The sequence below is a fragment of the Heptranchias perlo genome, chromosome 3 (assembly GCF_035084215.1).
Source record: "Heptranchias perlo isolate sHepPer1 chromosome 3, sHepPer1.hap1, whole genome shotgun sequence".
NCBI lineage: Eukaryota > Metazoa > Chordata > Chondrichthyes > Hexanchiformes > Hexanchidae > Heptranchias > Heptranchias perlo.
In genome coordinates, this window is record NC_090327.1 from 71,602,985 (window position 1) to 71,629,546 (window position 26,562).

Here is a 26,562-nt window from a genome sequence, read left to right on the forward strand (position 1 = left end):
CCCTCTGATATAAAACTAGTTACTTTGTGGTCATTTTATAAATCACAGAAAAGAAAATATGCAAAACAAATGGAATATGGAATGAAAGATTATGCAAAAATGAATTAACTCTATAATCATCTTCCTTCATCTGCTCTTTAATGCTACAAAATAGTAATGAAAGTTTGCACAACTAGCTGTTAACTTGGTAAATAATTTAAAAACCCCAATAAACAATTTTTAAGGGTAATAAACTGATTGGCATTAAAATATCACCTTCATTTTCAGTTATGCAACAATCAGATTATTTTGGCCATTGCATTGTCCCTGTGAGTTGCTTTTACCTTTTGTTGATTCTATGAACACCAATATATGCCATGAGGTGAAATGAAGAAATAATTAATATTATGTAGACTTTAGGGGACTATTGGTATAAATACATACATGTATAAATATTATATATGTATATATGCATACCTATATGACATTTAAAAAAATGAATAGCATCTTACAGTTCTCTTGGATTACTGGTTTTCCCATAAACATACACACACATATATACATATATATAGTATTTTTAAGATTATTGTTTTGATACAAATATGCAAGTATATGTACAAATATAGACATAAAGATAAAATATAAATAGTAAGTCTGTAGATATATCTAACTGTAAAATATATCTAATATATTACATTATATATGTGTGTGATTATAGTTGGATACTAAAATCTTGTTTGGTACACCTGACAAATATAAAGTTATAAAGAGCAAATATTCTGAAATCTCTTGTTTTATGTTATCATTAGTGCAATAACGCAACCACCATAATAGTTAAACAATAACATAAGTCTATTAACTAATTTAAAAATCAACAGAAAAGAGATATTTTACATTCATTTAATCTCATTGCAACAAAATAAGTTTCCCTTTAAACTAAATCATTCGAAGCAAATTCATTTTGGATTAATTTTGACAAATTGGAACACGGATATGAAGTGCAGCCACCAAGCTGGAAACAAAAGCTAGATTTCTCTCTCTCCGGCACCACCCTCCCCCTCCCCCATTCCACATTGGCTTTTCCAGGCTGTGTCTTCAAAATGTGTCACAGACATAATCCACGCGAGCTACATTTTTGACCTGCTTCGACCTTCACCAAAGGCATTAGGTGCGTTCAGTCCAGTTTGCTTATGCAGACGAGCTTATTTCTATTCACTGTCCCATCTGAATCTGTTCCACAGCAATTCCAAAAGACACGGACACATCTTTTAACGAATTTCATCGTTTCAGTCCAAATGCTACGTGTTGGTTTCATGAAAGACGGGTTAAAATGCATCTTTCGGAATGAAACTGAATGTCTTCCTCATCTGTGTCAATCTTGATAAAAACAGAGACGATATAGTGGATTCTTTTTGACAAACTTGAAATAGCCTCTGGGTGGACACAAAAATAAAATCTTATTTTGTAACCTAATATCCGGAAAATAATAGATGTCCAATAACACAATCGCACCAGCATAAATAACGTGTCATTGAATTATAGACTAAAATATTCATGAATGGTTGCAAGTGTTTACAAAATAAATCCTTAACTTCACCTTCGAAAAATAAATTGGCCAACAGTATGAGAAAACAGAACGAACACAGACATAAGCATTTATGATTGATGTAAATATGCCTGAGCTCTTTCCTATACGAAGCTTTCGGGCTGGGGCCACTGTCCTGCACTTGGTGCAGTTGTCGTAGCTCTGTAGAAGTGAACGTCAAAATGCACCAAAGCTATTAATAGGAACAAATTCACACTGCCTTGTACAAGCCTTCGATTCCTTTTTCAGCTGGGCAGTGGTTCCAGTTACAACTCTTATCAAAATCATCTGGGTTATTTTAATTTATCCTCTCATAATTTAGACATCTGAAGAAGCAAGGGATCTGCACGAATTTAATAATTCATTGATGGTGGAAGAATAATTGCCTTTATTGGTAGAAAAATAAAATTATAATAGAGTAAAAAAATGTAAGGACTATGTTTTTGGATCCAATGTGATCTTAAAACTGATATTTTACAGCTTTGATAATCTGGATCCCAGCGACAACCCAATCAGTTGTTTTAATATCGAAACCTAATCCTTAGAGGCAAAGCAGATTTAAAAATGTCTTCAAATCTTCAAAATAATTGGAATATGCTTAATACCACATTTGTACTGGGATGCACAGCAACAGAAATCATTAAATTCGGAGCATCTAAGAAGGTCGGGTTTATCTAATTACACAAGCAATAGAAAAAGAGAAATTCAGGCGGACAATAAAAGATCCCACACCCTCTACAATGGATGCAATTGCTCATTACTCGACTGAGGTTTTTTTTTGTTCGGTCTTGATTTTAAGCTTAAGCTTTTATGAAAATTAAAGAAAATCACTGCCTTTTGATATCAAGAGAAGAATAGCAGAAGAAAAATTGTTGTCGACCGAAAAATGTCTCTTTTGCAGCAAGTTCTTCGCCGCGGTGCATTTAATCGTTTCACTCAAACAACATTGAAAGCACACTGGATTTCTAGTCATTGATTTCATCTGTTAAATAACATTGAAAGCACACTGGATTTCTAGCCATTGATTTCATCTGTTAAACAACATTGAAAGCACACTGGATTTCTAGCCATTGATTTTGCTTGTTAAACAACATTGAAAGCACACTCTATTGCTAGTCATTAATTTCGCTTGTTAAAAAAGGTGGCTTAAGCATTTATATTCTGAACCCACAAATACATTTGGACTCTGATTTTGTCATTGGAGCCTAGTACTGTAGATGACTCCACTACAACATACAAGTCCTAATGATGGGAATTCATACACTGCCTAAAGGCTGCCCGCACCTTTGGACTACATTAACCTACATGTCCATCATTCCAACAAAATAATGGAACATCACAAGGTTACTGCATGCACACCTTCTAAATGACATACAGCTAATGCAACTATATATGGCAATATTCATCATCATTTTCAGTGTGCAAGGAAACATTCCCTTCATAATTTAGATCGAATGTGATATGCTGTAAAAAAAATGTTTATAACCAGTTAGTCAACTGCTAATAATTGTAAAACAAAACTTGCTTTCTAACACTGAAAGAAGCAATTTAAGAAGGTATGTTTGGTTTGATGTGATTTCTATTCTGTACAGTGTGGCTCACCGACACCACTTTAGTAAAAGAAACTGTAGCAGATTCAGTTTTACACATTGTGTGATTAGTTAGAAAATACAATGTTCCACAGCAATACAGCCAATTTATTTTTTTTATTAAATGAAATACTTCTAGTTACAAAACAATATTCTTTTGTATTTTTGCTGACTTGAGACAGAAAATTCCTCACTCTCGTTGCTGAAAGCTGCATAAAAGTGTTAAGACCTGCAGAATTTTTGTCCATTGAAATCTCCCCCCAAGAAACAGCTTGTTCATTGATAAGAAGCCCTATAGGTTCTTAGACTCATTTACCAGGCATAGGTCACTCAGTGGGTCCAACTGTCCCTTGAGACATATTGTCTAAGGTCAATTCTGGTAATAACCTGACCACTGAAGGCAATAAATCCTTGGAAATTCACTGTGTAAACTATTTATCTCATTTCACATTTTTATATAAAAAAATCTATTGTGCCCTATAGAAATACATTATTTTACACCTAACATTTAAAAGTCATTTTAAAAATTGAAAATAGAAAGCAGAATAGAAATGACTGATCTATCAGGTATAGAATTAATATTTTATATAATCCACGTTGGTGGATATAAACGGTTGAGAAAAAATCTTCAATTCTAATTCAAAATTCATTCTGATTAAATATCTATAATTTTTAGGTTGCCTGAATTTGGAATAAGAATATCAGTCTTTAATGAACCCTTTAATTTGTAGGGTTTTCTGAAAAGTCAGACCGACACCTCAAAATGTATCTACAATCATGGGGCTCAGCAGTTACTATTAAGTTTTCAAAAAGGTTATAAAAGGGGACAGTGGGTCCTTCCTGTTAGCTTCTGTTTAATATAGGGTAAAAAAAGTCACATTTACACAATGTTCTAGGAGCTTCTGTTTGAAGGTTGTTTAATAAAGTGAAGATAAAACAATAAACGACTCTGGAGCAAATCTTAATCTGCAGATCTATAAAAATCAATTACATTCCATCAAAAAAAAAATCACATTTGAGTACAAATTTTGAAGGTTTCAAAGCATAAATTACATGCCAAGAGTTTGAAAAAAATGACCTCTCCATTTCTTGCAAAGTGTAGTATTTGGCAGTTCCATTTGGAGCTCTTAAATTGACAGGGAAGGTCAGAGATAATAGACAGAAAAGAACCAAATAGTAAGAACAGGGAGACACCCTGGTTATCACTGAACATAATGACGCAAATATTTACATGAAATTGTTCAACATTTATCTGAAGGATGAAAAAACTAAAAATAAAATGAAATATAATGATTTGGAGTGATTAAGAGTTACTGTTGAATGTCAATAAAATTCATAAATTGCATCTAAAAATTTTTTTAATGATAGCATGGAACCTTTGAGAATGTTTCAGTAATTTAAAAGATAATATTTACAGGAATTTGAATTGTAGTCTAATGTAAACCTTTAAAAAGGATAATTTTTGAAATAAGGTTGCTAAGTCCCCTTCATTTTTAGCAGATGCATGACTAAACATTAGTACAGTGAGAACTAAGTTGTATTTCGGTAAAATGAGGAAATGGAACATAAGCAGGTGTGATCAGATGCTAAATTTTTAAAAATGTTTTCCCGTATGTTTCTTGTTAGTGTTAGATTGCCCTCTCTCCCAGTACTGCTGTCTGGTGACATGTTTTGTCCTTTTGCAAGGGAATTGGAACAAATGTCTCAACAATGATTGGCAATGATGGCCCATGGTCAGTCAACAAGATGGGTGTTTCTGTGGGACAGGGACTAGACTACCAATTCCCCCTCCTCCTGCCATTTCACAGCTGGACTGAAAATTGGTATTGTGAGGCATTGATAAATTTATAATGTGGTATCTAAAATGTCCTGAAGAAAGAAACAGCACCCTGAAACTTCTAAAAAAAAATTACAGATTAGAATTTTTCAGCCTTATTGAGGACATTATCAGCAGCTTTTGCAAATGCCTATCTTCATATATCATATATATATTTTTTTAAAATGCTGAACTCCCAAATTTATAGTAAATACAGTACTACAATAGTTTGGAAATAAATTCAAGCATGAGGATAATTTCTTCACTGATCAAATGATTGTAATAAACTCAGTTTGCTGCATTTTCATTGTGGTGGAAAAGAGCTGCTGTAATCACCAATGGGCTAATCAATACTGATCTAGGAAAGTGAGACACTACAGAAAACTCTCAGCTGTATATAAGTAGTTTTCTTTGTATTGTGCACCCAGACAGATAGACATGCGTGTGTGTTCGCACATACAAGCATACACATACATTTGTATTCACCTGTCTCATTGGCTGGAGGAAGATATGACACTTGCTCTTGGCAACTGGGTGCAGTGTGGCCTGCCCCCTCAGCGTGGGTAGAACTTGATTCATTTTAACTGACAACAATTCATTATAGCACTCAAAACATCAATGCTGGTCACCAATCACAGGTTTTGTAACGTGTCCATAGCAAATCACTTTAATTTCATTATTTTAAAAGTCAGCGTCTGTCCATCCCAGTCCAGGATATTGAAGTGACTCCTGGACTGTGTAATAGCTTAAGCTATTTACAATAGAGCCTATGCAGAATGAATGCTTTCCATTACTGAATATCCACAGGAACCAATATTACATAACATTATAAAGCTTCCTAACATAAGGAAGAATGACAATAACAACCCTAGATTATTTTGTCTGAATTCCCTTTGCAGCAACTTCAGATCAATTTCTGGGCAAGCAATAATTTTTGGTTTTGTTGTATTTTAAAAAAATTTTACAAAATTTGCCATTTCACATAGAAAACAAATCAATTTTCACAGCTATTATAAGAAAAAGGTAAGTATTTCAAGAGCTAGCACAGCTTCCTCAGTAAACACAGGGTTAAATTACAACAGCAGGCGATATCTAGAAGCAGCTAGAAAGTGGGTTTCAGATCTGTATTAATAGATGCCACATCCCCAGCGTAAGGAGTTCTTTCACACTTTTCTTAAACCATTTATAGAGTGTGTTATCATCTCAGTACATATCATAATAAAGACCAGTGCCAGTCTTTAATACTGCTTCCATTTTAAAATTGACCATTAGGAGGTACAGTATTTGGCAATGGTAATAGCCCATCTCTTCAATCACAGCATTCTCTGAACAAATATAAAGACTGGTCTTCAGTGCAGTATGACAAAGAGTTTAACAGCACTCTTAGTGAATCATGGGTGGAATTTAAATCATTGGATTTAATCATCCATAGTTAGACCCTCAAGAAACAAATAAAACAGAGAAAAGTTAACCTTTCCTCTCATTATGTCGCATGGAAATTGATTGAAATATCCAACTTTGCTATATTATTTGTTTTGGCACAAATATGCATTCATAATCCACAAAGGGCTGTGACTATCTTGCAACTATTTAAAATTCTGGGTGAAGACATACAATTTGAACATTACCTTGAACATTGCTTTCTTCTTAATATAATGGTGTAGGCATGATAACACAGTCATAGTTTTAAAAAAGTGTTAAAATACTCCTTACACTCTGAACAACTACAGCTTCTATTAATATAAATGTGAAAACACCATTCTTGCTGCTCCTGGATGTCAACCCATGATGTGATTTAACCCTTTAGATACCGAAGGAGGCATTTCATGTTTTCAAAATACCTATCTATTTCCCTTCCCATATCTTCCTTAACATTTGTAATAATGAATTATGTAAAATGAGAATGAACCAGAAACAAAGAACATTGCTTAATTCACGATATTCACAAAATAAAGTAAAATATTGTGCTCTTGTTATGTTTTAGGGTTTTGCTGCTGAAATACTACTGGAGTTAGGAAAATAATTACATTTTTGACAAAGATACAAATTGTTTCTGTCTTTAAATTTTGCACTGGGAATTTCAGTATTTTGTACACAAAGAAACTCCTGCTCAATGGAAGGTGTTTGTTGCATATAGGCCCCTACCTGTAATAGTAATAACATAAAGCATAGAATTAATCTTTAATCCCAACACAAGAACTTCCAGTTCAGTATATTTGAATCTCTGTGCTCCTACCCTAAAAAGATAATCTGTGACACTGATGTTTGTGTTAAAACAATTTATGGCTTGATATGCCCAGGTTTGTTGAATTTTGCGAGCAAAAAACACTTAAAATGCCTTTGTTGTTGGTGCAGAATAAAATGCAAACATTTTTCTTTGCTGCCCTTTGTTCCTAACCATTGTATTTCAATTGATCGATATGGTGACATTACGGAGTTGATATTGAAAAACGGGTACCCTGCAGTTCTGATGGGATTTTTTCCCCCCTAAAATAAATGAACATCACCAGGAAACCACAGAAAGATAATAGATGATGAAGATACCATTTTAGTTAATTTCTGTACCTTAAAAACAAATCAGTATTTTACTCAATTATTTTATGAATTAAATGATCTTATAAATCATCAGGTACTCACCAGTGCTGCTTTGAACCATGTTTAATTTGGGGTAATGGCTAAGAGCCATTTTTAGAGAGACAACTTCAATTAATTAGTAATTTTATAAAGGAAACTAAATAAGTCTACTGGTATGGGCATGGCCAGATGCTATTTTGAATATTGCAGTGAGGCCTTTGTCGGCCATTTTGAAAGCTCTAGACAATGCAAAGAATTATAAGCAGCAAGTCTGTTAAATTTAACAGTACAGGCGTGGCTGACAGCCATTATGAGCATGTCAGTGACTGTTTTAGGCTCTGTATAAAGAATTCCACTGAGGAAATAAAATGGAGAATAAAATCTAAACAGTAAGCCTAATTTTTTTTCTCTGCTGGTGGACTGTTGGAAATACAGGAAGATAAGGAAATGAAGAAAAGTGGATAAACATGACTTTTATCAATACAGTTCTGAACATACATAAATGTTATATATTTTGTTATTCTGCCACAATCAAATAAAAGTTGTTGAATAACAATAGTATTTCTAGGAGTTCCCTTACAATATTGTAATGGGAATCTACTCAGTATTTCTAAACAATTAATAGGAACTTTTTATTTCTTTATTCTCTGCCTTGTTCTTTAATTCTCCCTGTGTTGCACATCATTCCCAACTAATAGGAAAGGCTGGAAAGCTGCTGCCAAAACTCTTCCAGTGCTACTCTTGAGCTGGCTGCCATGAGATGCACAAGAGCAACTTAGATGATTCAGCATCTGATTTTCCCTCCTTTCCTATAGACTGTGCCTGGCCTCCACTGTGGATCTCTTACTGAATCTACCAGGATTATTAAATGTACATGTGTGGCCATGAAAGTACAACCTAACCCTTGATGATATGATGAATGGAGCACTAATGCACTGCTTTTAAGGGACGTCATCTTCATAAAAGAAGTATTGGGTAAAGTTTCCTTGTTTACAAAGACATGACATAAATTGTGTCAAACCACATTGTATCACTTGATACAATTATAGAATTATAGAAATGTCAGCAGAGAAGGAGTGCCAGTGTGCCTGTACCAAAGCACAATGGAGCAATCTACTTCACTCCCATTTCTGTGCACTTTCCCCATGATGAAGATGCAGGGCTCTTCTTCTCAAAACAAAAAAATGTTTGCAAAACACATTTTCATGAAGAAAATGTCCTTTTGAATATACTTATTGCAAATTTACATGATACCTTTTTGTTCCTGAACACTCAATGGGGAGCTATAAAATGCAGCATTTATTCTTCTTATATGTAAGATCATTTATAGATTATGGTATGATCTTTTTTCATTGAAGAACTATTTCTCATTCCCAATACCATTTTCTCTATGTCAAAGCATCTCATACTGGTGTACGTTTTTAATATATTTACAAAGCTGGTAGTTCCTGAATGAAACATTTCTATTTGAAAACAGGCAATTTTAAAATACTGCAATTGAGAATAAACATATCTTAGGGAGAGGAGGAGAAGTGTGAATCAATCATGAAGCCATGTCTGTAAAATGGTTAATTATGCAGCTGTGTGATGAGGTCACAGAGACTGAATGGGGCCCTTTGTTTATATGTACTGGGTGATGAATGTCAAAAGTGAAATCAAGCCAGTTTCCTCTGAAAATCTATTTAAATTCCCTCCATTAAAATTGGAAATATTTCTATAGGAAGTTCTAATTTTAAAATATATTAAAAAAATTATAGAATATTCTAGCTGTAACTCAAAGTTGTAACATATCGGACAAAAAAAAGAGGCACCAAGGTTAAAATTCTCCGCTGTAGCAGTCTTCCTTTTTTCAAACAATTTTGAAAATGCAGCTTGTGATGTCTGAATAATATTTAAAAATTGCACCCGCACAAATGGTACTTTTCTCCCCAAATTTTTCTAGCACTTTAATAAAACAAATGTTAATGCAGGATTTGAATCGCCCTCTAATCCACATAACATTGTGTCTTAACAAGAAGTAAAAAAAGAGAAAAAAGTGGGTTATGGGTCTAATGGCAAGCGACAGATGTAATTTAGCTTTTTGTTGTCCCCCTTCTGTTGTGGAGGAAATAGCTGGTGGTTTGAGAAAGGAAAATATTAAAGATGCACGAGTGTATCCTTGCAGCAGAGATTAGGGCAAATTCAGAGAGGATTACCATGCTGCCTTCTGTGCCTCTCCTGCATTTGTAAACAAACCAAGGGCTTTTGGACCAAAACAAAGATTAGAGTCCTTAATCGGCCTAAGAGTTTGCATCGAAATAACCTTCAGCACTGGGGTGGAGGGTAGAGTGGGGGTTGGGGGAGGGGGTAAGTTGCATTAACATCTGATTTACTGCAGTACCATAAAGCTGAATGCACATACTGGGCTATGTCATTTCCAATTATTAAGAGGAGAGATTAAGTGCCTTGTCAGCTTTTTCAACCCTGCAGCAAGAACAAAGCTTTTACCAATCAGGTGAAACTGCTGCAGTTCTGTCTTCTATGGTAGAATGGTGCACTGTGCACAGGCGCACTGCTGGCTGTTCCACAAAACACAAGGTGGAGAGTAAGGGGGTGTTAATGTGTCACGAAAAGGGAGGTGAATACCACATCTGAAATAATATGGTAAACTGCTATGGTACTGTAAGCACCGGTACAAAAAAATAGATTGAACGGTCTTGCCGCATTGCACTCTGTGTACTGCACTCCACTAAGTCAATGGATCAGACCATTTGCAAGTAGTGCAGGGGTTGTTTCCAAAAAAATCTGGCCTAGTCGCTGAAACCACATTGTTACCTTTGTGGGTAAAGTACTGGCTTTTAAAATAATCATTTATATATTCATATTTTTTTAACATTCCATACATTCTCAACTTCATGCTTCCTATTTTCTTTGTACATTTGTTTACTATCACCATGTTTGGTTTCCAGTCACAGTACAACATTGCTTTAATGTAAAATCATAGTTATATGCATAAGATGAGTTAAAATATGAAAAGCACAGTCTTATAAAGTAGGAAATGTTGAAGCATCTGTATAGCTACGCTTTATAATACAAGCAATGTATGTGAGGGAACTTTGAGATTGGAATCAGATGTAAGCAAGTAATTTAGATCTTTCTGCAAGTAAAACAAATCATTAATATATTTTGGTTATTTCCCTGAATGTAGTTTCTAATTAAGGGCTAACAAAAATATCTAAGCTTGCATTAGAAAGTTAAAATACTTACATATGCTGGAAATTGCCATATTAATATTCTCAATCAATGATCTCTTTGTTACTTAATGGTAACTGCATCCCCTTAACATACATGAACATTGGCACCACAATTACAGATACTGGCAGTTTTGTATAATGAAAGCAGAGATGTGGCTGATAATGAGTGTACATTTCCACTTGACATCAAGCTGCAAAGGATTTCATGGTATTGGCTGAACTGTATTAAATCAATGGGTGCATTAGAAGCAATACTATTTGCTGTTATTAGATATCTAGTCCCACAGCACAACCAAATTAATGAGCATTCATACTTGGGGTAGAGCTGCAGGAAATGCTTCATTATTTAGCTAAGGTTTTTGCTTTTTGTTTTAAGAATTCAATTAGATCCAATTCAGCTGCATGTAAATGTCAAGTTTGTAAATATCAAATAGCAGGGTGGAAATAGTTAAAGACACTAGGATTCCCAAACTCAATTATTAACTTTAAAATTGAGGCTAGGGTGACTTTTCCTGACTTGTGGGGGAGATTTGCCTTTTGGATGCTTCAGTCAGCCTTTAGAGGTTATGTTGTCAACGTCAATTGTGCTCTTTCTCTCTCTAGTATGATTACACCAATTTTTGGGATTAAGAAGTCCAGGAAAAGACATATTGAGATCAGTAAATACTTGTCTGATTCTGCTAGCCTACCACTGTATATTAAATTTAATTCTTCCCATCCTGAAATTACTAGACATTATTTTCAGTAGGATAGGAATGGGTTAAAAATACATAATCACATGCTGCTTACCACAATATATTAATCTAAATATTAAAGTTGATTGCTTAGTGCTAGAGACAGAAACATGTGACAGTACTTAACATCAGAACAAGACCTTTTAAAAAGAAATGCTATTAGTTGTGCTGTTAACATATTATTAATCTTGTAAAGAAAGAGGATGTAACAGTTGCTTAATTTTTAAATATTGTTTCTTGTTCCATCAGGTCCTGTGGTATTAAGATAAAACATACAAAAAGGTTATTTTAAATATGGGATTTTATTTCTGAATATTGTTTGTGAAGTTTTATTCAACTGTTGACATTAAACTGATTTCAATGCAACCATTCCATACCCACTATGTGGGTTTTGTATATAAAGCTAATATTAGACTGAAATTTTCCAAATTATTTTGCTGCTGCGAAATTGTAGAAATTTTTACCCCATCAAAATAACTTGCTATACAATAGTTGTGATTCCATTGTTGTTAAATAATTAATAATGAGCTAAAGTACTGCGCTCTTTTCTGGGTTTAGAAGGCCATTTGTTTAAGTTTTTGATCCTTTCCAGTTTCTATCGTTCTGGTCTGAAAATTTATTTCCAGCCATACCATGTGCCATACTCCATCAATAGCCCTGAAAATAAAAATCCTCATTTGTGAACTATTTAGATTGCAGAAGGTGCAGCCTGTAAACCTTTAGCTGGTTAAGAAAAAAATTACGGCCCTGATCTAAACTTAAACCGTCAGAATGGAATTGTTTGTCTTGCTTTTCTATAATGAACCTTTTTTTGATGTTAATCAATGACATGACTTTTTGATACCTTTACCTCCAGCTCTGTGAGATCTTGTCAATGAAATCATCACTCACTGTAGAAATGTCACCATCTTACAGAATGCCCACGACAGAAAACAGTAAAATGAAAGAACAAGACATGAAAAGCAGGGAAGTGAAGGAAAGGAAACAATGACAACAGTTTTGATTAATTATTCTGTAATTAATCTGAACTGACTACAAAATCTAAAATTTTTCAACCATGTAGATCCTGTCAAACAAGCAGAGAGAAGCCCTGAAACTATATTGGGTGCTCTCTCCAATTTCAGTATCCATTTTGGAAGGTAACTAGTCACATGACTGAGATAGAATTAGTCTATCCAGCTTCCAACATACTTGCATGTGTTGTGTATATCCTTCACTTCTCCAGTGTCCTGTAATTTTACTGTTTTCATTCATGGACATTGTATAAGAGAGCAGCATTTTGTACTGCACTAACCACAATATAGACACATCAGTTTATGAAGGTCAATCTGCTTTGTCCATGTTAGGCCATCAAGCTTTCGCTATCATTTGTGCAGATTTTTCCTTAAAGGAAATTTTGAACTCCAGTGTTCTATTTATGAATTTCAACATGTGTATGTGCATGCATATATGTATTAAAATGCTATCTTTTGGAACCATACAAGAGGAGTGCTTCATATAGGTTCTCTATTTGTCTGAAAGCCATAAACCATGTACATTATTTCAGCGCTCAACCCGGGGTATATTTTCCTCTGTTTGCTGATGTTAGTGAAAACCTTGTCAGTATAATTCTTTCCACCACTTTATATGCACACTTTTTCAACCAACATCACTAAAACAAATTATCTGATCATTATCTCACTGCTGTTTGTGGGGCCTTGCTGTGTGCATATTGGCTGCAACGTTTTCTACATTACAACAGTGACTACACTTAAAAAAATAAGTACTTCATTGGCTGTAAAGTGCTTTGGGATATTCTGAGGTTGTGAAAGGTGCTATATAAATGCAAGTCTGTCTTTCTTTTCTAACATTAGTGAGCAGAGGATATTTTACCCTCTGTTTCATAAGTGTCTTATAAAAAGGCATACTGGAGAATATATAATGGATTGATCTAGTACCTGTTGTTACACTGAGATATTGGTATCTGTATAGTGTGATGCTCAGCAGTTATATTGCTGGCTGCATTTCATACTCTGGCCAGTGAAAGAAGAATGGGGATGCATGTATGCACCTATAGAGCTCTGCTCCCTAGACAGCTAGTTTTTAAAGTTTTGAGACGGAGGGAGAAGAGGAAGACCATTATTTCTCTCACAAATCATTAAAAATATTCCATACTAAGTTAAAAACAAGTTCCCAGGACATTCAGTAGACCATCTGGGCACTTTTAAAGCAGCCTTAGTACCATACACCATAGTTACATTAAACCTAATGCAAAGTCGAAAGTGCTGTCATACCTCCTGGTTTCAGTGTGATTGTGAATGAGATCACCTACCTGACTCCCAAGTTATACTGCTTGCTTTGCATAGATACGCATCGGAAACCACTTTGCATCAACATGGAAGTGGTAGCATAACTGCAGCCATAGCAACAGATCTACCAATGTTTCTGCAAAATAGGTATGTCAAAATTGGTGACAATTAGAAGGCTGAGTCCACTGCCCTGAAGCTGTCATTGTGTGACTTGCTGTGCTTACACCACAGTGAGTGAAATAGAACAAATACAGAAAAGGAACAGTGAATACAACAGCCACTTAAGAAAAGCCATACGTTAAATATAAGGATTATTTAAAGCAAACAACTCCAAAAAACTAAAGTGATTTAGCACGTGCTGCTTTTGTCATACCCGAATCACATCTTGCAGATTTGCCTGGCTTCGCTGACAATATGGAGGGAACATCCATTAGTGCCTTGTGCACAGCACCCACATAATGAATAGGCAATGCTCATTCATGGCAATTATCTTGGGACATTTGGAGCTTCCCCCTGCACAATCAGGACATTTACATATAGCATGTCATGTTGAGGTGACAAATTTTCTAGGACAGTATTACCATCTGTCACCAACTGAGCTCAGTGACACTCACGGTCTCACCAAATAAGATCAGGCCCCATACACGATAAAAGCATTGTTATTTCTGGCTGTTTAAATCCCTACCTGTGTCCACTCTGCATTGAGCGAAGCGTAGTTCACTTGTAAAATAAAATGAGCAGCTAGATTTATACTAAAACAGGCTAATGCACGGCACGGAGCTCCAACCCTGAGCACCTCTGGGGTTCTTAAAACTACTCAAGGTGGAGGAGATCAGGGTTTGTTATCTTGTACACAATGTATGGGGGAAGCAAGGGGAGCAGGGGTAAATGTATGTAGCACGTGGTGGTCAAAAGCAGGGAGGGGAGATAGTGAAAATAAAGAAAAATAAGAACAGATGCCCAAAAATGAGTCTTGACATCCCAGTGCAACCAGATTAATGCTGGATAAGAATAAGTACTGTGCCCTCTGTGGAAAATACTGCAGAAGGCTGCTGTGTCAATCTTTTTAACCCTAGGTCTCCTGCATAGATGAGAAGTGCTTATACACGTGTATTAAAATTATCAGAATAGTAAAAGCCTTTCATTCTATTTCAAACTATCCCTTTTACATTTTAGTTTATGGTATTTGCTTTTCAAATTTACCGCAGAACCGATTAAAAGCACCAAGCATGAGTTTAAAGGAGACTGCTGTAGAGCAGTTGTGAATCTACAAAGTCTAAAAACAATTCCATTCAGAAATGGATACAACAGCTTCAGCACATTATACTCCCTGAACTTTACTAACAAAGAATCACATAATGATCCCTGAATTTGGCTCACAGCCTGCAAATGTTATTCCAGTATCTTGCATATTAATAAGGGATCAATTTGCAATGAAGGTTTCATTAATAAAATGTAACTCTAGAACATGCTGGCAGCATTTCTGTATCCCTGTACAAACAGGACAAGATTATAATTTTCCATTTTACCTAACACTTACAAGTGCTATATGTGCATTCTCTGGGTTCTCTTCATTCAAATTGATTTTTTAAGTATTATAGTCATGTCTGTCAAACTTAGGTCTGAAAATATGCATTGTTCCACCTTTTCCTCAATCCTGTGTTCCTTTACCATCATTACTAAGGCACAGTTTGCAGCAGCTTACTGGAAATCCTGCAGTCAGACTGTAGCTAACATCCTTCCACAGATTTAGCACAGGCTGCAGTACAGCATCCATGTTATGCCTGAGTCAGCCTGACTGGTTAAACAGTACAGTCATCAAAAGACTACTCCAATCCACATCTAGAGACTTGGACTAATATTACATTTTGTATGATTAATAAAATAAACATAGAAAGATTATTACAAAATTGTATTTCTGGAAGGATCAAGAATTATTAACCATTACCTTTTTTAAAATATACGTTTTTTAACGTGACCTTTATTATGCCTGACGACGAAAGAGGAAACATTTCAGCATTGGAAAGCAGATTAACATTGCAGCTCCACCCAAAAGTGATAGAATTCCCAGTGAGAGGCCACCAGGGAAATAGCACCTCTCTTCTGTCATAAAATTAATGGCTGAAAATCAGAGCCCTCACTCGCAGCATCCTCCAAGGGAGCTCAGGGCCCTGTTTAATATGCAACACTATCAGCTAGCACTACATTAGTGAAATTAGAGGTTGAATACATACAATATGATTTTAAATTCAGGGTAGACTGTGTCAATATATATTTTAAAAAGTCGGTGCTAATGCAAAAGTTACAAATGCTCAGCAATATTTCGAATTCCTTCAATATCGCATTCAAGCTATTCCTTTCCTTTCCTTCCCTTTCTTCTTGGTGGTGGTGGAAGCCCATCCCCCAGATATTTGGCACAGCCCCAGCAGATTAATGCTCTGCAGCCTGAACGCGTGGCCGGAGAGAAATTAATCAAAAATCAACAGCCCACAGGATTAATTTAGTAGGTAAATTCCTGTCATCACATAATCATCAGCAATGTAATATTTGACTTTCATCAAATCAGTTTCAGCCAAAGCAGCCAGGGATAATAACGGAACTGAGAAACAGCTGTTGTCCACCTCCCCCCATGGGCTTGAAGGAAGCGCTAAGTCTCCCAGTGTTAACGTGACCCGCTGCAGCAAACATTTCAAATGCAAACGCGAGAGGGCTTTTTTTCCCCCGCCAGCATTATTTTCCCCCCTTTTGCACCAGCAACATCGCGTCACTTCCAAAGCAAAGATGCATTGGTGACACAGAACTGCTGTCTCGTTTAATTTCAAACAACAACTTTTATTTTGCATAAAGAACCCCCATTCGATACCCGAAGGTGTTTCATGCATAGTCACGTATACAATTTCTTCCCCATTAGCCTCCTGGAAATGATTGCAGTCATGGGAAACAACGCGGATTTCAGCGGATTTTGTGGAAATGTGAAACAATTCATTTTAAATGGAAAAAGGGAGCTGCAAGACTACAGCAACCCCAAATGCAAATATTCGATGGCTCCTAACTCCCCAAGTACTTCCATTGCAGCTTTCCAAACCTGAACATTGTGTATCCGGTAAAACTCAGGCTGGCGAATCATTGAACGTTAACACGTACGGTAGATGCAGAACGTTACTTAATTAAAAAATATAGGTGCAATACCAAAAATTAGTCCAATCTTGTTTCGATTTTACTGCATAAATGCATCGCAGCCTGAGGTTAACTATCCCCCCTTTCTCTCTAAAAAAAAGACCAAGACTACAATTCCAATGTATAAATTCAGTATGAATATTTTATAGGCAACCCCGACTTTTAAGGTTAAATGCAATCAAACGATTTTTCTTTTTTTATCTTTGTGTCAATTCAAACAGAGAATGACAACAGTTTGAATAATACTGACAAACTTGTTTACAGTCTTCAGCAATGTTCAGTCTGAATTTAGGAGACATTCTTGGATAAAGAGGACGAGGATTGAATGATTCTGTGGCTAGATCACGACTGCCAATTATAACAGAGATATCACGCAGCACCATACAACCCTGACATTATATAACAACTGGGAAATGCATATGTGTTTCTACTTAATATATATTTAAAACTATATATTAATTTTAGTATATTGTGGAAAGAGCAACTAACATCCTGATTTTAATGTGTTAAATTTCTACACTTTTTTAAAAATACAAGAATATTCACATTTACTTTGAAAATTGAAAATGTCACTCCTCCTAAATTGTATTAATTGTTTGACTTGAAACCAGAATTCCAGCCTCGCCATGTTATTTTGACTATAGAGTAAAACTACTGCAAAGGATCATAACGCAGGGATGTATTGCAGTGCTCCTTTTGGTTGTTTTGCTAAAATACATTGCACGAATGCATAAATCAAATGTGGCCAGCACACTGTTCCATATACCTTACTCCCTTCACAAAGTTCTATGCATTTGTTAATGTAATTATATTACCACTGAGTAATTATTCAGGGCCCCAAGGAAAACAGTGAATAGGCAGCTTCAGAGTTGTGCACTCATTAAAGACACTGTCGTCCTTGAAGATTAAATTTATAATCTCAGGTCTGTGGAAGGCCCGAGGTATACAAACATAGATGTTGTATATTTGTACTTGATCTTTTTTTATTATGGTATGAAAAGGAAATTCAACATTAATAGCACAGTTGGGGTGGATGGTCCAGGTTTAATGTGAAACAGTGCTTTAGATTAGCAACTCCTCCCATGCATTTACTTGTAATAACTCAGACAGGGAACACTTCTTCTCAAATCCCAGGGCCTAGCAGGTTTAGTTTAAATTAAATTTTGCAGAATATCTAAGTCTATTACAGGAAATTAGGAAGAACTAACATCTCAGCATGGCTATCACTCACTTTTATTGAGTCTTTTTGACCGGTCTTTCTTAGCTTCATGTGCACCTGTCGATAAACTGCAATTCATTGTTAAGAGTTGTGTTGACAAATTGGTGCACATTAACGCTCACAGTAGCTGCCCAAGGCAGCAGCACTGGAGGGGATCAGTGCAGCTTCTTCTCTCTTCCTCTCTCTTTTAAACACAATGCAGTCAAACAGATACATCACAAAGCAGGTCATATAGAGGCTCGAACATTACCAGAAACATGACTACATCATTTTCTAAAGGGAAGTGGGAGGGAAGCAGACATTTATTTTGCCATTCTATTTAGAATCAGCTGCCCTTCTCCAACCAGATTTACAGAATCATTAACCCTTTAGAAGAATATTTGAGAACATAGAAGAATCCTCTTATATTCAGTAGATCAAGTGGGACAAAATACTCACTCAAGATGTGTGCACAACAAGAATATTTATAGCTGTACTTACTAAGTTTAAGCAAAGTAGAAATATGCGTTTACAGCATTAACATGTTGCATCAATGAGATTTACAAATGATGTGTGTGTATTTGGCAGTAATAGAAAATGGAGGATAGCCCAGCATCTCTGGTGGTCATCAAACTGAAATTGCATTCTGGAGCCAAACTAACCTGCATTGGAACTACTCAACTGGTGAGGGAGTGGGGAAGGAAACTAACAGGATTGGTTCCATCTTGCAAAAGTGCATCTCTGTTGGCTGATGATGAACAGTGATCTGTGTCTCAGTCTGTCTTGCTGATTGTGAAGGGAGGTGTGCAGTGATAGACCTAGAAAAGGAGGAAAAAGGAAATTACAAATCTGTCTACAGGTCCTCCCTTTTTGAGTACTTAGAAAATGTGAACATATTGGATCTTGCTATAAAATAAAATTTAAATAATCAAATATTTACACAAATACGTGGGCATTCAGGGCTTTATTATAGATAAAAGGTAGAACTCTACAATGGCCTTGGTTATGTCAGGGTCACAGAAATTGGAAAATCAATAAAAGCAGACTTTCTATTATAGCTCCACTTGCACCTCCCCCTTCCCCTGCATTGAGATATTTCAATTTTTTTCTGATTTGCCATTTATTTCCTATTTTTATTTTCCTTCCATCACTTTTCATTTTGCTTTTGAGTGCATCCATTAACTTCTGGTATCGATTTATTATTTTTCATTACATCCTTTCTATCCAATTGAAGGCAAATGAACTACAAATAGTGGTGCAGAAGGATTAGGCCTTGAACCCCGTGAACTTAATGGAGGTCTGAACCTAATGTTCTGGGTAATTTCCACATAGATGTTTGTTTTCTCTTATATATATTTTCCGTGAATGATACTTAATGTAATGAAGTCAATTTTCAGAAATGCACAAAAATTTCCGTACCTAACTTTTTTGAATAGAATCTAAATTTCTGTTACTTTGATGTAGAAGCATCACTGCAGCCCTTAAATGGTTAGTAGGGCCCGTTGTTGAGGCGAACCAGGACAAAGACTTGCAAAGGAATACAGAAGCAGCTGGTTCAATTTAAAGGAATAGGGGTTATTTAATTTTCTTGAGATATATATACACAGCTGGCTGAGCAGCACTGACCAAATCCATTGGAAAAAATCAGCTTAATAAACATGCAGAAAATGACACAAATGAGGTGCAAAAGTGTGCCGGGTTATTCTAATGACTGGATTAACAGCAGGCGGATTAACGGGCTGTAGGAGCTGGTGTCCCATTTTTTTCAGCCAGTGGTTCAAATAAGTATTAGATTCTTATGTAACCTCAGATGATATTTTATCATGGGAAACTCGTCCCTGGTTTTTGTGATCAAATATTTGTAACCAGTATTGGCCATATTGAAAAGTAATATTACTTTTGTTTATTTTCCTTTAGGTGCACTGCCACTAGTTAAATAAGCAATGGATTCTGTTGTCATCTCCTCCACTTCTCTAAACACAGAATGCTTTTTAAAACTGGGAGGAAGTGGGGGGGGGGTCCAATAAGAGTGATTGTAGCACACTTTAATAGTCTGTGCAACTTTCATTGGGAGTGAGAGCCATAAGCTTTCTCAACATGGACTTTAAACGCAAGGGTTTCTTATCTTTGGATTCTAATGGTGATGCTATTTGTCTTCTTAAATTTACTATGCCTCATACAGTGAAAACCAATGAGAATGCATCCAGACATGCTCACTGAAAATTTGATGATATTATGCATTATAGTACTCTGCATTCAAGCATGTAAATAAACACCAATACAACAAGTGTTTATTCAATTCCTGTTTTAATTTTAAAAAGATGTATATGGTTCAATGTTACCTCCTTTAAGGAGACGCCATTGCCCTTGCTGGTTTTAAAACATTTTTCAATTACTATATTCATGTTTAACTTTTATATTGTTTTTCTCCTATATGACCGCCTTAATATATTAGGAAAGGTAAATGATAAACATATTTTAGATACTCACTCATTTTTGGAGCAGTGGGCTCCTCTTAGAATAACATGAGATGTGAAACTCTAGCAGTCATTCACTGTAACTCTGATTTGTCACAATCTTTGACAAAACGTGCATTGTTTACAGTTTCTGTAGTTTTACAGAAACCAGAGAAAATATTCTCAATAATATCCTTCTCATAATAACATGCATTTTGCATGGCTCCCCAAAGACAGCTATACGGAATGGGTTCACTGTACTAGACACGAAATTGCCTGCAGTTAGCTTGGTTTCATGAGCAGTATGTGGCATCATTTCTGTATTACATTAGTATATATGTTTATGTAATCTAGATTTCAGATATAGTATGTGTTACTGTTTTTCATTAGTTTTATTTTTAAACACTCAAATGTATCTTCCAATAAAACATAGCATTCCCAGGACCAATTGCAGTGGTTCCAAACCAGCTAGACAATTAGAATTGCAATATGCCTTGTGTACAATCAAGTGTTATACCACTTGTCATGGCATTATGGCCATAAAATATTTTTTCATGTCAGCAAGGTAATGTCATAATTGAGAATAAATGGCACCATGAAGAACACATTTTCCATAATGGTGTCACTAGAGTCAGATCATAATCTATGCATCAATTTAATTAAAATGTACATCTAACTCTTATTTTTCATTTGAATTATTTAATTGAAATGTGGTATAAACAACACATGTTCCATAGCCCACTTGTGACGTTGACCGACTTGCTGTTCATGAGTTATCAGATCAGCCTACTGATGAGATATAGCTCACAGCTCCTTATCATGTGACCTTCATAATCCTCCAGACAAAAGGGTAACAAATAAAATTATAAAGAATTTGTTCAATGTCTTATTTTAGTGGCTCAATGCAAAGTTGCACTAAATTAGTTATTTTGTACTGCTTCATTAAGCTTTACTTTATACATCATCAGTTTAGTAGAAATGAATCAATCCATTTACACCACTGTTCATTTCTGAAACTATTTAAACCAACATTGACGGTCACAGCACAAACAAACAGTGTAATAAAATAATGAAATGAATCCTAAGCCATTTTTCAGCATTCTGCATCTAAACTCTATTTTGTTTTGAGTGCTTGTGATTATCTAGAAACAAGGAAAGCCTTTACCCATGTCCCACGGCCTTAAATAATTAGAGACCCTCTCTGGACAAATCTCTTAAAACACCCGACCTTGCCACACATGTTTCTTATCAGATAATTTCTCATCAGCTAATCAATAATGCAACAGTAAATTGCATTTAAATAAACATTAGCAACACTGTTAATGAACAAAACTCATCTGCAATTTGTCAAAGTCAGGAGCTCTGAACTCATTTGATGTTCATTAGAATACAGCGGGATGGGCCTTTGATAGGATTTATCTATATTATAATTTGCCTTTAAAAAATAATGGCACAGATATACTCCAAAGATAATATGTGCTTTATCCGCATGTTTTCCTGTTAATCAAATTATATAATATCACACTATTGTATTCTTTCCTGCTGACGAGTCAAGGAAAAGGGTGGACAAAAGTAATCTTGGGAATGCACAATGCAGCAATAGTAGTGAGGGAGTTTAAAATTGCATTAAATTCAACTGCCTATATGGGAAAAGGAGGAAAGTATAAACCATGATCTCAATTGGCTGCTAGGTAAAATGGCCCACATAGTGCTCTTTATAAGATCTGTTGAAAATTTGGCTAAATGATTTGGTTGCAATACGTTACATAGCATTTCTTACTGTGATTATTTTGAGGGGCCTACGCTTCTGAATTATCCAAATGCATAGTGACTGGTTTTTATTTAAACCTTTTGGCTATTTTTTGTTTCTTATCATTAATGTAATGTCAGCTGCTTTTGTGTATTCTTTTTTGTTTTAAAAAAAACCTTTTTGAGAAAGCCTTAGGAGAATAAAAAGGACCCAACGTATTTGTAGTTTGTTATAATTTTATTCAGTTACACGCAAAAAAGAAATACTGCCTCTTTGTTGTTAGAGAAAGGATCGATCGTATACTGGTCACCATCAGGGAAGGACATCGAATGTAGTGGATTCAGTCAATTCCATTGAACTATCATCATACCAGGATAGCCATATAATCAGGGTCAGCTTTCATACCAGCATGACAAAAGAGAATGTAGAAGTGAAATGTTTTTGTTGAAAGGGTGATTTCTGAATCTGCCCATAAACACTGTTTCATCAGTCAGCTGCCTCATCCATGTTAGGATTTCTTGCCTGTATCTAGGAAAGGTACAATTAACCAATCTTTATGTAAAAATGTAAATTGCACTTTTTTTTGAAAATCTTATATTTTTGAAACAACTATTTTGTGTTTAATTTTCAGCAGTTTATTTTAATACTTTTTAAAAAAAGAAAAATGGGCAAATCAAGTTTTAGGTTAAGAGCCACAAAATTGTATTTGTCAATTTGAGCATTGTATTCATTTCAGACGAACTCACATCCCAAATATTAACAGGTGTTCTCCACCAATTTTACAATATATTTTTAACTCAAACAGAATCAGTTCAAAAGTAAATGTAATTACTATAAAAAATGGTCACTAACATTTTTAGTAATTATGTTACAGTCACTTGCTCAAAGATTTAAGTGCTTTGAAACATAACTTTTAATGTATTTCATATACCCTCACTGTTATCAGTGAGTAAAGGACCTTAGTGTACAATTGTTATATTAGGACTCCAAAAATTACCAAATAGTTGTCAGAATAAGGCCATAGTTCAAATAATCACTGATGACGACTGGAATAAGTAATTAAATGAACAAGGAGAAAGGGAGAGAGAATGTAGATGTGATTCAGAAACTAGTCCCTGCTGTAATTGGGTGAAAAGTCCAATGCTAACACATACCCCACCAGTCATGCAGGACACAATATGCTTGCTTGTAATTGAGTTAGAAACATGAAACTGAGCCCAAAAAGTATTCACTTAACAAGAATTGACAGCTAGACATATTCAGTTAATGGCTACAGTTGAATTTAAAAAATATTCTCACTTGTTAAGTGAACAGCAATATAAACTCAATAGACTTAATGCAAGAAAAATATTTAACTCTGGAAAGTAAAGCGAACTCAGGAAATTTATACAAACTGCACGAAGCTAACCATGGTGATGATCCTAATTACCATAAAACACACATAATCATATGTTATGTTCATTATATTTCAGTTGTTTGCAATGAACTGAGTTAAATTATGTTGTTCTGTGGGCAATGTGACACATTAATTTCTTTGACTAACAATTGTCCATCAAATGACTTAAGCATTTTCAGCATGGTGTCAAAGGTGCAGTAGTGATAATTAATTGAATCAATACCAGTGGTGTTTGGGATTATTTTCTGGTTTACATTTATATAATCAATATAGGATATGAATGAAATTCCCTGAAATCAATGTAAAGGGAGAAAGTAAATGATTCCGATGTTTCCAACACATAACATCACAGTTTTCATTTTACTGTATTCTAACATATCTAATACTATGTTTACATATACAAATCACATTGATTTATTTCCTCACAGCAATAGATCCTGATGCTTCACTGTATTTAAGTACATCAGAACATTCCGCACATTGAGTTTTACTACTATGTTATTACTACCCTTTGTCAATGTGGAGGATTGTGTCTGTAGTGTACGTGAGCACTCAGTTGCAGATCATGTTATCAGTGATATGAACTTCCATATCTTTAAGTCAGCCTACTTCTGCAGGCTGTCTTCACAGAGGCCTAAAGTGGATGCACAGTAAAGATAATTCAGACTTCAAGGTGAAGTTAAGACAAACATTATCATAGAATCATACAACACAGAAGGAGGTCATTAGGCCCATCGTGCTTGTGCCGGCTCTTTATAAGGTTTATTGATTTTTGATAGGTTGCTAAGTTTTGATGTGTCTCACAACAGTATGAAAATGAGTAATTTTACTGCTAAACAACACTCCTTAGACATGCAGAGAGTGGTTCAACAAGAACCTAATATCTCTACTCTGCCAAATCACTCCATTGTGGGTGAGAGTGGGGGTGAGAATGCTTCATTTTGACCAGTTTCACTGGCATTCATTTTTGGGGCTAAATAACATGCCAAGCTGGCAACTATGTTGATGCATCCTGTCAATGTAACCACACAACAAGACTACAGCTGATAGAAGACAATTGTAATGCAATGTCATTCATCTTATTCTATAAACTGTGTGCCACCTTTTCTTTCATTCTAATGTATAAATTATATAATACATACAGGAATTTGCCATTCCTTGTCCTGTTATGCGATCTTGGTCATACATTTCAATACAGTATCATGGTGTAATGCAGATTATGGACAAAAAAACTTGCAATCTATCATATACTAAGGATAAAATCATTCAGCTCGGAGAACAGCAGACATTTGAAGCAATGTAGCATGCTGATTTTGCTGCAATCCCCAAAATGGCTGCCGCAGTTAATAAGAGTAGGTAAAGAAAATAAGCATTGCCCAAAGAGGACAGCCCACTTCTACCTCCTCCTCAAGATATAGAAACAGGACTATCCTGATGGACCAGTTTGCTCTTGTCCCATTGAATTAATTTCATTTTAACTTGACTGTATTTTATCCCCCCACCCCTTGTCCAGCCCCTACTCACCTACATTAATGACTCTTCTGATGCCCTATGCACTTCAATGAATTCCGGTTTTCTGGTCCAAACTATCTCCTTCTCACCATCAATGTACAGTCCCTCTACCCTTCACCAGGAGGGCCTGCAGCTCCTCGGCATCCACCATCATCCTCCTCCACCTGGTTAAACTTCTCACCTTGAACAACTTCTGCTTTAACTCCACGTGCCTTCTACAAATAAAAGGTGTCACTAAGGTAAAGAACATGGGTCCTAGCTATGCCTCTTTCTGTAGAATTTGTTGAACACTCTTTTTTTACAGTCCTACTCAGTCCCTTCCCTGGCCTCGTTTCTCAGTTACGTTGATGATTGTGTTGGTGCTGCTTCCTATTCCCGCTCTGATTTTAAAAATTAATTAATTACGTTTCAAATTTCCACCCATTGTTTACCTTTACATGGTCTATCTTTGACACTTCTCCCTCCCCTGCCTAGACTTCTCTCTCTTTATTTCTGGAGATGTGCATTCCACAGACATCTATTGCAGGCCCACTGACTACCTGGATTATACTTCTTCCCACCCCACTTCCTGTAAGGGCTCCATTACTTTCTCCCAGTTTCTCCATCTCTACCACATCTGTTCTGATGATGCCACTTTTTACACCAGAGCTTCTGAAATATACTCTTTTTTTCAGCCGTGGAGTTCTCTTCTCTGTGGTAGACAGACCCTCAACCGGCTCTGTACTATTTCCCATGCTTCTGCAATCAGGCCTTACCCCCTCATCTCACAATCATGTTAGGGTCCCCTTCCACCCCACCAGCCTCCATTTTCACCGGATCAACTTCCACCATTTTCATCGCCTGCAACATGAGCCCACCACCAAACATGTCTTCCCCTCCCCTCATCTCTCTGCTTTCTGTAAGGAACATTCTCTCTGTGACACTCTGATTCACGCTTCCACCTGTTCTACTAGCCTTGGCAACTTCCTATACAAGCAGAGGAGATGCAACACCTGCCCACTTACCTTCTTCTACACAACTGCACAGGGCCCCAAACACGCTGTCCATGTGAGACAGCAATTTGCGTGCACTTCCTCCAATCTAGTATACTGCATCCGCTGCTCACAGAGTGGTCTGTTCTATATTGGGGAAACCAAATTCAGGTTAGGTGACTGCTTTGCCAAACACCTCTGATCTGTCCACAAGTGCGACCCTGCAAGCTCTCTGTCACTTGCCACTTCAGTTCCCCATCCCACTTCCACTTTGACCTCTCCACTTTTGGCTTTCTACACTGTT

General features: G+C 35.9%; 1 long non-coding RNA gene across 1 annotated transcript in view; it reads right to left on the bottom strand.

Moving 5' to 3' along the window:
• Nucleotides 1–815: 815 nt before the first annotated feature.
• Nucleotides 816–26,562, bottom strand: part of LOC137306505 (uncharacterized) — a 37,932-nt gene continuing 12,185 nt past the window's right edge. The window contains exons 2-3 of the long non-coding RNA XR_010958893.1: nucleotides 18,836–18,991; nucleotides 816–1,412 (exon numbers count right to left, since the gene is read on the bottom strand). This is a non-coding gene — a long non-coding RNA (uncharacterized lncRNA). The remainder of the gene's footprint in view (nucleotides 1,413–18,835; nucleotides 18,992–26,562) is intronic.